The following is a 12,352-nucleotide window of genomic DNA, read 5'->3' as shown; positions in this document are numbered from 1 at the left end:
AGTCACCTAAAATTAAGCAGTAATTTTACAAGTAAGATATCTGCCATAAAATGCGTCACATGCCAGAATAATAGTGTTTCGTATTGCCTCGAAGACAACTTATAGTTACTGAGTAGACAAAAGGCACGACAAGACAAGGGTACATGGGAAACAACGGAGCCAGTAGGATGGATGAAAAAGGTAAAATAGACACAAGGCCTATGGCTAATAATGTAAAAAAGGGCAAACTAAGACAGGATTGAAGTGGACCAGAGTGGGGAAATCAGGGTTCCACAAAATAAATTTGCCAGGGCCATGAAGGCAACTGATTCTTCACCCTCTGAACTTCAAATTCACATTTTTTTACTTGATATCCAAATCTATAAAAAACAAGAAAACAGAAAGAAGCAACTTTTCGAGGATATCGAATTCACAAAAAACACCTCAAGAATCCATCGTGTCAAGCTTCAAGTTGATCCTACAGTCCGTTGAGGGGACAAATGGAACAAGATGGCCGCTTGTGCGCCAGTGTGTTCGGCGACGCTCCTGCCATTTCGGGTTTTTTTACTTTTCGCAATGCTTGTTACCTCCCTAGCAGCGTCTCGGTTGGTTTATGATCGTCGATCGTTGTTATTGATTCAACAACACGTCGGAGATTCGGCCGCGTTTTGGCAAGACGGTGGTGAAAAGACGCTACCTCCGTTCTTGGCTAACCTGCCGGCTAATCTCTTCCGCGTTCGCTCGCCCCCTTCACAGAAGCGCCGCCGCCGCCGTCGCCGCCGCCGCGGCAAACGTAGCGGTCAGCTCGTGAAGCTAAAACGGGATCTGAGACACACTTCGATCGCTCCGGCGTGGTGTGCCCTCAACCCCGTCGCCTCGTGCTTGCTAACAGTCGTTGGCTCTCCCATCGCGCCACGGCATTTCTACCCTCCACGCCTTTCTCGGGGAGGAATCCAGCGAAAGCTTTTGAGGGAATTCCCCCGGGCTCGGCGATCGGAAGAGGCAATCCCTCCCGTTGCTACTCCCACAAGGATCGCGTTGTTAAACGCCCGGTCGCTGACGAACAAGACCCATATTCTGAGGGAGTATTTCCTTTCCAATGACTTGGATTTCCTGTGTCTGGCGGAGACTTGGGCAGGTACTGGTGAGTACAACGCTTTGCTTGAATTGTTGCCACCCGACTGTGGTTTCCTCGATACCCCGAGGACATCAGGCCGTGGTGGAGGAACGGTGAGCATCTTTAAGAACAATTTCAAATGTAAACGGTGCACATTCACCACATCGGCCACCAGCTTTGAAGCAACCTTCTTTGAAGTCGGGCGTGTTTTCCCGGTGCTCTGTGCTGTCATTTACCGTCCTCCTAAATACAACAAAGACTTTTTAAGCGACTTTTCAACCTTTCTTGCGGAAATCAGGCTGAGATATGATCATATCCTCCTAATGGGGGATTTTAATATCCATGTGTGCTGTCCGGAAAAAAACGCTAGCAAAGGACTTCTTAAGACTTATCGACTCTTTTAATTTCGTGCAGTATGTGACCAGCCCGACACATGAACAAGGTCATATTTTAGACCTTGTCCTTGCTTATGGTCTACCGGTGTCAAATCTGGAAGTCCTTGAAAATGGGATTTCTGATCACATGGCAGTTTTATTTGACGTAGTCTTATCGCGTGCTGCTGTGAAATCTGCCGCTCCTAGTTTTAAACGCCGAATTTTTAACCCTCGCACTGCTGGTCGTTTCTCTGATGCCTTTAATAACCTTTGCGTACCCTCGTCTAACACAGAGGAACTCACCTCTTGGTTCAACTCATCATGCTGTGCCATCCTGGATTTGGTGGCTCCTTCAAAAACTGTGCTCCCAAAACCTAAACCCGAGCCATGGTTTAACGACATTACCCGCGCAGCTAGGCAGGGGTGTCGCAAAGCCGAACGCAAGTGGAAAAATGACAAATTGCATGTCTCTTATCAAATTTGGAAAGACTGCTGGCGTAACTACCAGCTCACAGTAAAAAAGGCCAAAAGAGAATATCTGTCGGACCTTATTCAAGCTAACCGTCACAACCCACGCGCACTATTTAAAACAATAGATTCTGTACTCAAACCCCCTCTGCCTACTTGCTCGGATTCTTCACCCGAGATGTGCAACAGATTCCTTCAGTTTTTCATTGGTAAGGTCTCTACAGCTAGGACTCCGGTCTCAAATACCGCATCTGACCCCTCTGTCCATGTTCCATGTTCAGCTGTGCTAAATTCTTTTGAAACTGTGTCCTTGGCGCTTTTGGAGGATGTAGTTCGCCAGACAAAGCCATCTGGCTCCCCTTGCGACTCTCTTCCCCCGCACTTCTTTCAGGAGGTTCTCCCGAGTGTTGGCGCATCAGTCTTGGATATCATCAACAGCAGCCTCTCTTCTGGTGTAGTTCCCCAACAGTTTAAACATGCTGTGGTCCAACCCTTGATCAAGAAAGCTGGCCTTGATCCAGATGTGCTGTCAAGTTTCAGGCCCATTTCCAAGCTGCCTTTCATTTCCAAAATTCTGGAAAAAGTCATGCACATGCAGTTGAAAATTTTCTTGGATGAACATAACATCTTGGAGGTCTTCCAGTCAGGTTTCAAGACGATGCATAGCACGGAGTCAGCCCTGTTACGCGTTTCTAATGACATCCTCCTGGCAAATGACTCTGGAGACCACGTGTGTCTAGTTTTATTGGACTTAACTGCAGCATTTGATACAGTGGATCACAGTATTCTGCTGTCTCGTTTGCAGCACTTGGTGGGCATTGGCGGCAGTGCTCTTGAGTGGTTTAGGTCCTATTTAGCTGACAGAACCTTCTGTGTCAGCCTTGGCTGCTCTGAGTCACGCACTGCTCCCCTGTCATGTGGTGTTCCACAGGGCTCAATTCTGGGGCCTCTGCTGTTCTCGCTGTATCTGCTCCCATTGGGTTCCATCTTAAGGAAACATGGTATTCCCTTCCACTGCTATGCAGATGACTGCCAGATCCTTGTCCCACTGAGCAAGAAAGACGCCTTCTCATTAAGGCCACTCCTATCCTGTCTGGAAGAAATCAAAACCTGGATGGCACAAAATTTCTTGAGATTCAATGAAAAGAAGACAGAGGTGATATTGTTTGGTCCCAGTGGCCCTTGTACATTCCATCCTGTAGACTTGGGCCCCCTGTCTCCTTATCTTAAGTCAACAGTCTCAAACTTGGGCCTTAAACTGGACAGTGATTTCAAACTCGATCGGCAAATTGGTGCCGTTGTTAAATCCAGCTTCTTTCACCTTAGACAGCTGGCCAAAATAAAACCTCTCCTCTCACATGAACACTTTGAGATGGTAATTCATGCCTTTGTCACATCCCGGCTCGATTACTGCAATGCCCTTTACTTTGGAGTCAGCCAGTCCTCCATTAAGCGCCTTCAGCTGGTCCAGAATGCCGCCGCTCGCCTCTTGACTGGTACTCGTAAGAGGGAGCACATAACTCCTACTCTGGCATCCCTTCACTGGCTCCCCATTCATTTTAGAGTTATTTTCAAGATCCTCTTATTTGTTTTCAAATCTCTGAATAATCTCGCGCCACCTTACCTCTCTGAGCTCATCCGCCCCTACACACCTGCCCGGCGCCTCAGGTCTGTGGACCAGACTTTATTAGAAGTACCAAGAACTAAACTGAGGCTCAGAGGGGATCGAGCCTTTTCTGTTGCTGGTCCCTCTCTCTGGAATGACCTCCCACTAAACATTCGGCAAGCCTCCTCAAAACTCACTTGTATTCTTTGGCATTCGACTCAGCATGACTTAGATTTGTTCTTGGTTTTACTGTTTGGTGCTTTCTACCACCTTTATTACCGATTTGTCTTACTGATTATTGTGCATGTTAAATTGCTCCATGTACAGCACTTTGTATGCAGCGATGGCTGTTTGAAAGTGCTCTATAAATACTGTTGACTTGACTTGACATTCAATGTCACTGGACAGTGTACTATTTGCTAGTTAGTAATTTTTGTGTTTGTGCTCTTCTTTGTCCTATTTTAGGGGAAATTTGTTGTGTTTGTTCCATAATTGTCTACTAGTGCTTTTCAATGGGGGAGATCAAGGTAAAAGCGTAGTTATTGTTTTCGATTCAACCAAGGTAATAACATCACTGAAGGAAGCAAAGAGGGTATTTTAGTGAAAAGACGTGCAAATTCTCCGTTTTTTGTGACAACTAAATTCAAATGTTTTATGTCCCTTGAGAGGGTAAGCGGATTAGAAAACGAATGGCTATGTCACATGATACATCAACTAATTAGATAATTGGAGATACCGTAGGGGGAAATTGTTGCCCTGTGGTGATGAGTAAGATTATTACACTTCATTGTGAATGGACGACAGCTCATCTATTACTCATCTCCTCTGTGTATTCCGGGAAATATTCCACCAGCTGATAACTCTTAACAAGGTACGCGAGTATTGAGAACTGCTGTTAGTTTTACAGCCCTCCTGTGAACAGTCAAATAAGATATTGCATTGACAGCATCTGGTCTTATTAAAACACCCACGTTTTTCAGTAGGAGGCAAAAAAAAATCTTTTGGTTGACCTGAACTGATCCCGCCTTCCTCCGCCCCTTCACTTGCTTCCACTAGGCTGTGCTGTGTTCCCACACTTCAGGATCCTTTTTGCTTTCCACTGCAAGGAAATGCACACATTTTTTGAAAATTAGAAACAGTAGCTAACTCATCCTTGCCTGTATGTGTTCCTATTTCATCAAAGTGTTATTGTGATTTGTTAAACTAGTGGGAGGGTAGTGGAGGCGTCTTAAAGCAACAGAAGCCGGGTTGAACGTCCACAGCAGAAAAAGACAAGGCACTAACCTTTAACCCACTTTAACCTTTCTTCAGTCCACTCGACTGACACTCTTTTTTTTTTCCACACCTGTTCCCAAATACTATTTCTCCCGTGTCAGGCTTCATTTGTTACCTCTGGTGTCATCCACAAACACTGTATCGTCTTTATCACTGACAACATCTACAGTTTTTGAGAATGTTATTTTCATAGCACGTGCGAAATACTAAATTGCAATTAATATCACTTACTGTGCATTGCTATGCAGTTGTGTGTGAATACATGGATTGTGCAGCAGATTCCTGCATGTGTAATGACAGATTCCGGTCTTCCTGTGTGGAGTTTGCATGTTCCTCCCTTGCCTGCGTGGGTTTTCTCCGGGTATTCCAGTTTACTCCCGCATTCCAAAAACATGCATGGTAGGTTAATTGAACACTCTAAATTTTGTTGTGTCTGTGAATGTGAATGGTTGTTTGTGTATATCTGCACTGCGATTGGTTGGCAACCAGTTCAGGGTGTACCCTGCCGACTGCTCAAAGACAGCTGGGATAGGCTCCAGCACACCCGCGACCCTCGTGAGACTAAATCAGATAATGAATGTGTGTGTTTGTGTGTAAGTGTTTGTGTGTGTAAGTGTGTGTGTGTGTGTGTGTTAGAGGTGTGCATCTCCCCAGAAAAGACGATTCATAATGATTCTCGATAAATGGATTACGATTCGGTCCAAGGATCGTACCCTTTTAAAATGTAACAATTTCATTTGGTTTAATTCAGTGGGAGTACGATTTAATTAAATCGGATTCGACTGTATTTTAAAAAAAATATTTATTAATATACAACAACATGTGAAAGCTCCGCAATGGCCAAATTGTCCAAGTTAATTCAATTCAAAGAAACGGCAACTAATCAGCAGCGTCAAACCGTTTTATATCTGGTGTACATGTCACGTTTTGCGAGGTGGTAATTGGAGGACCCCAAAAAGCAGGGAGACCGGAAGGAGCAGGGTGGCTCAAACTCAAACTAAAAATCAAATGTATTTGTAGAGCACGTTCAAACAGCCATCGCTGCACACAAAGTGCTGTACATGGAGCAACTAACATATACAACAGTAAAGCAGTGCTGTCGGAGTCTGCATGGCTCAACGCGACTTTGAAATATTTGCCACCGAGTCTTGTGAAAAAGTGCTGTAAATATGCCTGATTGCTCATCAGCATTGATTGCTTTTTTTTTTTTTTTTTTAATTGCATTCAGATCTTGTTTCAGGGTCAGGGCCATTTCATTGTCCTCTTGTCCTCAAGCAACTCTTTTTGATATAGATGTGTATTTTGGGCCATTGAAAGGGGAAATGCGGTTTCTTTTTCATATTTCTTGCACAAAACCTTTATATTTAGTGTCAGAACTAATGATAAAACTTTAATTGATCACTCCGCACACAAACATTAACCCCTCTGTCTCTCTGCATATGACTCAACTTGGAAAAAAAAAATCCTTCGACATGCAGCCCCATCAGGGTTCGGAAGAAAGAACTTATTCCAAGAAACTTGACATCATGGTGAAATCCTGCAGTGAAGGTTGATGGGCGAATGCACACGCCAGCAGAATCTCTCCCACAGATTTTGAGTCCAACACTTGCCTAGGTCTCATTTATGTCACAAAAGTGCACAAGACAAAAGTACTGTCAACGGAAGTGGAGGATGCACACGCAATAATCTCAAATCAGTTTTCTGTTTTCCTCTTTGCAACCTTGGGGTTGTGGCAATCAGACAAGGAATAAGACATGTCAAAAGGAGCTTTGCGCATGAATTTTGTGGCCCCGTCAAAATGTTTTGTATATTTTGTGATTTGTCGGCTGCCGTCATAAATTAGAGCGCGCAGTTAAGTGTCTGCGTCTTTGAGTGTGTGAACCAGCACGGCTGTCTGATGTGTGCCACACATGTACTTTGTAAAATAAAAGCTTTGGCCGTTTTTGATGCCTCAGAAAAACGTTTTGTCAGAGGAATCTACGAACAGAATGATATCATGTTTAAAGTTCCATTTAATTTGGGCCTGTCTAGATGTGTTGTGTATTTAGCGCCCCCCAAATGTCTGTGCGCAAGGGTGTCGGGGCCCGAGCGTTCTTTGAAGTCGGCAGGGAGTTGTCTTACAGCTTGGGAGTAAACAGTTTCGGAAAGAAGTGTTTTAGAACACCAAAAGACTGTCTGGGAACTGGTCGCGGCCCAGGCGACCATTTGTCATCTGCGAAATCTGCGACTTGTTTATTCGTGGGAGACGGTGTTAAAGTATCTGTGGTTCAAAGCTCGACAAAAGTTAATCACATTTCTGACCGAGGGGGCATACTGGGGGCGTGGTATGCAAATATTGGGGGCAGTGTTTTTCTTGTATTTTGCACATGTAAACAATAAAAGACCGACGAGGAACATGGGGGACTTTGAGTGTGATCGCAGAGCAACTGCCCGCCGTTCGCTCGGAGAGATCCGCTCCCGTCGGGCTGCACCAACGACCTTCCCTGAGTCGAGTTCTTCTATTTAAATTTATCCGGGTATAACTCTGACATGTTTTGTCCGTGAGGTTGGAGGGAATGAAAATTTTTCAAAGTCACGCTTCCAAAAAACAAATGCCATGAGGTTGCGTCCTCCGGTCAAATGATTTGAAAACCACCCGCACCGTGCAAAGTTGTCAAGCGGTCACATGTTCAGAGGATCAAATCAGGCGTATTTTTCCATGAATAAATGATGCCGGTCCTCATAATCAGTCAGATGCCGCCGAGTTCTATTCCCTGCGGGCACTCTACTGATTTTGAAATAGAAAGATGTTCCATCATAAACACGTGTCCTCTTACCTTTCCTGCATGTTATGTTAGCATGTGTGATTTTACTGGGTTGGAGATTGTAACGTTTAATTACATACTGGCTTTATTTATTTATTAGTCTGTATGATACGTTGAGTGATTAAGAAGTGCAGGCCATGATTACATCTCATGCTTCGAAATTACATGTAGGAAGTGGTTAAGCCACAGGTTTGTGTGCATTGTTGTTCCAATCCGCACTTTTGTCCGTGTCTTATTGATTTGCGGTATCCCAATAACATATACTTATGTTTACACCACTCCTGTATGGCAGAATGATGTCACCATGGTGATTGCTTGCCAAACTGCACATCAAATTCGAATAAATTTATAGTTGTAATTGTAGTCGATAAACTGTCTTTCACATGAATTAATGCGTCATTTGTCATGACCGTTGTATCCGTGAATTGAGTGACAGGCGGCCCATCCTGGGTAGGAAGATAAAATGAATGTATTGGACCCCATCCAGGTGACTAAGAAACACATAGGCGGGGCTGATGATGCGCCATTGGTCATTCTCCCTATCGGCTGAAATCAATTCAGCCTCTCATGCATCCCCACAGACAAACATCCAATGGGAATGGCACTTGTAGGAGTTCCCCGAGACACACAGTTAACATGATATTTCCAGATCCTCCCTCCTCTGAGTGTGTTATACGAAGTGCTTTAACTAACTTTAATAATATTTGCTGCCTCCTGACATCATTCACCCGTACATTGCTTACCAGACTAGATCTTCCCCTTTGCATTTTCCTGTTGCGGAATACTCACGATTTATCAACAGAAGTGCCATGACAAAGTATTTGCCATCTTCTCGCACTCTTATTTTTATGCAGAGTTTCCCCAGGTTAATGTTTAGGACCATCAAACAAATCTAAATATTAGACAAAGATATTTTCTAAATTATGATTTTATTTATTCAGGAGGAAAATGTATTCAAAGCTACCTGGCCCTGTGTGAAAAAGTGTTTGCCCCCTAAACCTAATAACTGGCTGGGCTACCCTCAACGGTAAGAACTTTCTATTTATTTAGAAGTTGATTTACTCATGATGTATTGTGCGCGCTTCAGTTTGAGATTACAAATTGATAGTAAAACATTCTCCTTAACGATTTTCTGGTAAAGATCAGAATTCATGGTTCCATCAATCACAGTCGTCCAGGTCCTGAATTAGTTAAGCAGGCCCACACTTGCCTCAACCTGTTTATATGATGTTCTTTTTCTGAAATGCGGTCTTACATTTATATCAGACATAACTTCCAGAAAATTTAACTTACAGTACATCTTGTAAAATATTCTCCCAAAAGACCTGGGAATTATTCAGATTTTTAATTTTCCAAAAGATGATGTTCTTTTTTAGTCATCAGTGGTTATTGCTTTGGAAATCCAAATACAAATGTCATTTTTGCCAAGTCTCTTCCATATTGTTGAGTCATGAATACTGAAGTGAGGGCGGTCTGCAGTTCTTTAGTTGTAGTCCCGGGTTCCTTTTGTGACCTCTTTGATCAGTCGCCGCTGTGCTCTTGGGGTTATTTCCATAGGCTGGCCACTTGAGTAGTGTGTTCTCGATGTTTTCTCAATTCGTGGAAACTGGCTTTCACCGTGGTTTGCTGGAGCCCTAAGGGTTTCGGAATGACTGTGTTACCCTTTGCAGACTGATAGATGTCAGATTCTTTATTTCGTCTGTTTTTGAGTTTCTTGTGGCATTTGGTTGCAGCTTTTTGCGATCTTTTGGTTGAACTTCATTTTGTCAGCAAGGTTCCATTTAATCACAGTCAATTCATGATTTAACAAGGTGGAAAAATACTTTTCCACCCAGGACCGAGTAGCTTTGAGTTTTTTTTTTCATTAATAAATAATTTTACGTTTACTGGCGTTGATATTTACATTTGTTTGACAATCTTCAACATTAAAGTAAGGAAACTGCCCCAAAAAAATGGGAATTGAGAAAAGGGCAAATAAGTTTTCATAGCACTGTATTTGCAATTCAAAATGTCAGGGATACTGGTAACTGAGTTTTACTTGGGTTCTTTGTCTTGCTCCTGCGTATCCATTATGAAACACTACCTTTCTGCAGATCCACTCACACTACAAGAAAGGCTTCTTTGCAATTCCGAAAGCTCTTTGGATATTGGATGTGTACAACCTCCCAGCTAAGAAGCAATTAGTGTGCCTCCATCTTGCGTTTCTATGCAGCCCGGGTGTCAGCCAGAGACAGGAAATGTAAAAGCAGCTGCAGTGCCAGATTGCAAAAACAGATGGAATTTTAATGTGAGTGATAGGCAATGGGAAGCCCGCATGAATGGAATGAAAGAGATTGAGGAATTCCTAGTGGGTGGGGTGGGCACCTGTGGTGAGATGAGGAGGGGAAATGCAACGTGTTTGTTTTGGTTAGAACCGTTGCCTGTGTGTGTTGTGAATAGATTGAATTTTCAAATGTATTTCATCTAAGAACAATAGTTTGTCCACTGCTTGTCCTCATGTTTTTTGTTTTGTCACCACATTAATAGAAATACAAGAATTGTCTCTTCGCCTTGCAGGATGTGTGCACATCTTTGTCGTTTGTAATGGCATGTGTGTATGTGAGATGTGTGTGGGTGTGTGCGTATATGTATGTGTGTGATAAAAGTTGATCACCTTAAAGCTTAAATCGTCGCTGTTTCCAAATCTCTCCTACCTTTTTGTCCCTGGTTTCATTCATCCTGTGTTCGCATGACTCTTTTATTCATCCATCTAGCCATCTCCATCCATCCATCTCCTTCCCGCTCTAATACTCTTTGAATAATTCAAAGCAGCCCAGCTTGCATATTTTTAGTTGTGCTCTCACCTCTGCCTTTCTAGACACAGACGATACTGCAAGACACAGTCCTTCATGTGCACAAGTGCCTGTTTGAGATCTCACGGACCAGTTTTTTTTTCTTATTTGTAGCAGTCACCTACAGAGAGTTGGGTTCTTGCTGGTGTTGGTTTTGTCTGAGAGTGAACACAATTTCTCAAAAAGTTAAAAACAGATTTGAACACAATTTTGTGCTTCGCTGGGCAATGGGCCGAGGAAGACGATTACATTTCAAGGTCAGCCAGTTGACACACTGATCTTGAGAAAGAATTGCTCGAGATGAATTTTGCCACTGGGTAAAATATCTGCACATCTATAATAAAACGTAAGTTGAAGGAAAGTTTTTAAACTAATGTGAAAACTATAGTGATAAATAATTATGCCAGTACAGTGGACCACTATTTATCACAGTGGCTATGTTCCAGACCCACCTGCAATAGCTGAAGATCTGCGATGTGGGGACACTGTATACAAATATTGTGTATTTATATGTATAGTTTTATCCCATCCCACACATTTTAAGCATATACAAACTGATGAAAAACACTTCAGTTTACAGTGTTTATAACCAGGGTTAGAATAATTTTTCATCCATTCATCCATCAGTTTTCGAATCCGCTTATGCTCACAAGGGTTGCGGGTGTGCAGGAGCCTATCCCAGCTGTCTTCGGGTAGTAGGTGGGGGACAACCTGAACTGGTCACAATCACACCTAGGGGCAATTTGGAGTGTTCCATTAACCTGCCCCACATGTTTTTGGAATGTGGGAGGAAACCGGAATACCTGGAAAAAAAAACCCACGCAGGCACGGATAGAACATACAAACTCCACACAGGAAGGCAGGAATTGAACCCTGCACCTCTGTACTGTGAGGCCGACATGCTAACCGTATTTCACCCTTTTATTCGGGACCATTGGTAAGATTCCACTCTACGAAACCATGACTGAGGACCTCACAAAAAACAATGACCTCCCCGCCATGTTGCTTATGTTTCATGTGTTGTGAATGGCAATGATATTGTTAACCATTAATTGTAAGAAATAACCTTGGATGAGCTATGCAAATTGTGATCATACTGGCCCGAATGTTTCCCGGATGGCCTGTGTCATGTTTTGGCGAACCAAGACACTTGTGAAAAATGGGCTACTGGAACAAGAGCAAGGCATTCATACATGTCCATCCAGCCATCAATTTTCGCATCCGCTTATCCTCACAAGGGTCGTGAGGCGTGCTGAAACCTATCTCAGCTGTCTTGGGGCAGTAGGCAGGGGACACCCTGAACTGCTTGAAAGTCATTCATACAAATGTGCATAGCTTCATGTACATTACTGTAAAGAAACTTAAACCCTTACTTAATAGCATGCTTTCCTTTCCTTGCTGCATATTGCCAACTTTTCAAGATTTGTGGGTGTTATTTCTGTTGAAAAGTAGCTACTGTATTCCACTCCACATCCATATTTTGCATAAGCGCCACTTTGGCAAAGGGCCAATTCATCCTTCAAAATTGCCCTGGCAATACATGCGTTAAAAGACTTGACTACAAAGTACACAGTTTGTATGCAAACAATGCAAATAGTCCCACGATTTTCTTCGCGTCCAGTTCCCACGTGTGATTGCTTACAGTATTGATAAAACATTGCTTGCCAATTTTATTTTTGTTAACTATCATAACCTTGATTACAACGCACTTTCTAAACATACTGTAAATATATTTTAACAAAAAAAAGTATAGAACTAATCGATGTATTGTAGCATCTGTGTACATTGCATGTGCGTGGCCTGGCGGGGTAGCACGAGTGTCTAGGCGAGAGCCGTGGCAAACAGCAGCTTCTGTGTGAGTGTGCTCCCTGTGTTATACTACTTTTAACATCTGAAAA

The 12,352-nt window shown here is 43.1% G+C and overlaps 1 protein-coding gene across 6 annotated transcripts in view; it reads left to right on the top strand.

Annotated features, from left to right (window-relative positions):
• LOC147200659 (endonuclease V-like) overlaps positions 1–12,352 on the top strand; it is a 77,000-nt gene that overhangs the window by 21,891 nt on the left and 42,757 nt on the right. The window lies entirely within an intron of this gene.

This window comes from Hippocampus guttulatus, chromosome 9, assembly GCF_054856545.1.
Source record: "Hippocampus guttulatus isolate MCC_2025c chromosome 9, RoL_Hgut_1.0, whole genome shotgun sequence".
Classification (NCBI taxonomy): domain Eukaryota; kingdom Metazoa; phylum Chordata; class Actinopteri; order Syngnathiformes; family Syngnathidae; genus Hippocampus; species Hippocampus guttulatus.
Note: the sequence above shows the minus strand (reverse complement) of the source record. Positions and strands in the feature narration are given on the sequence as shown.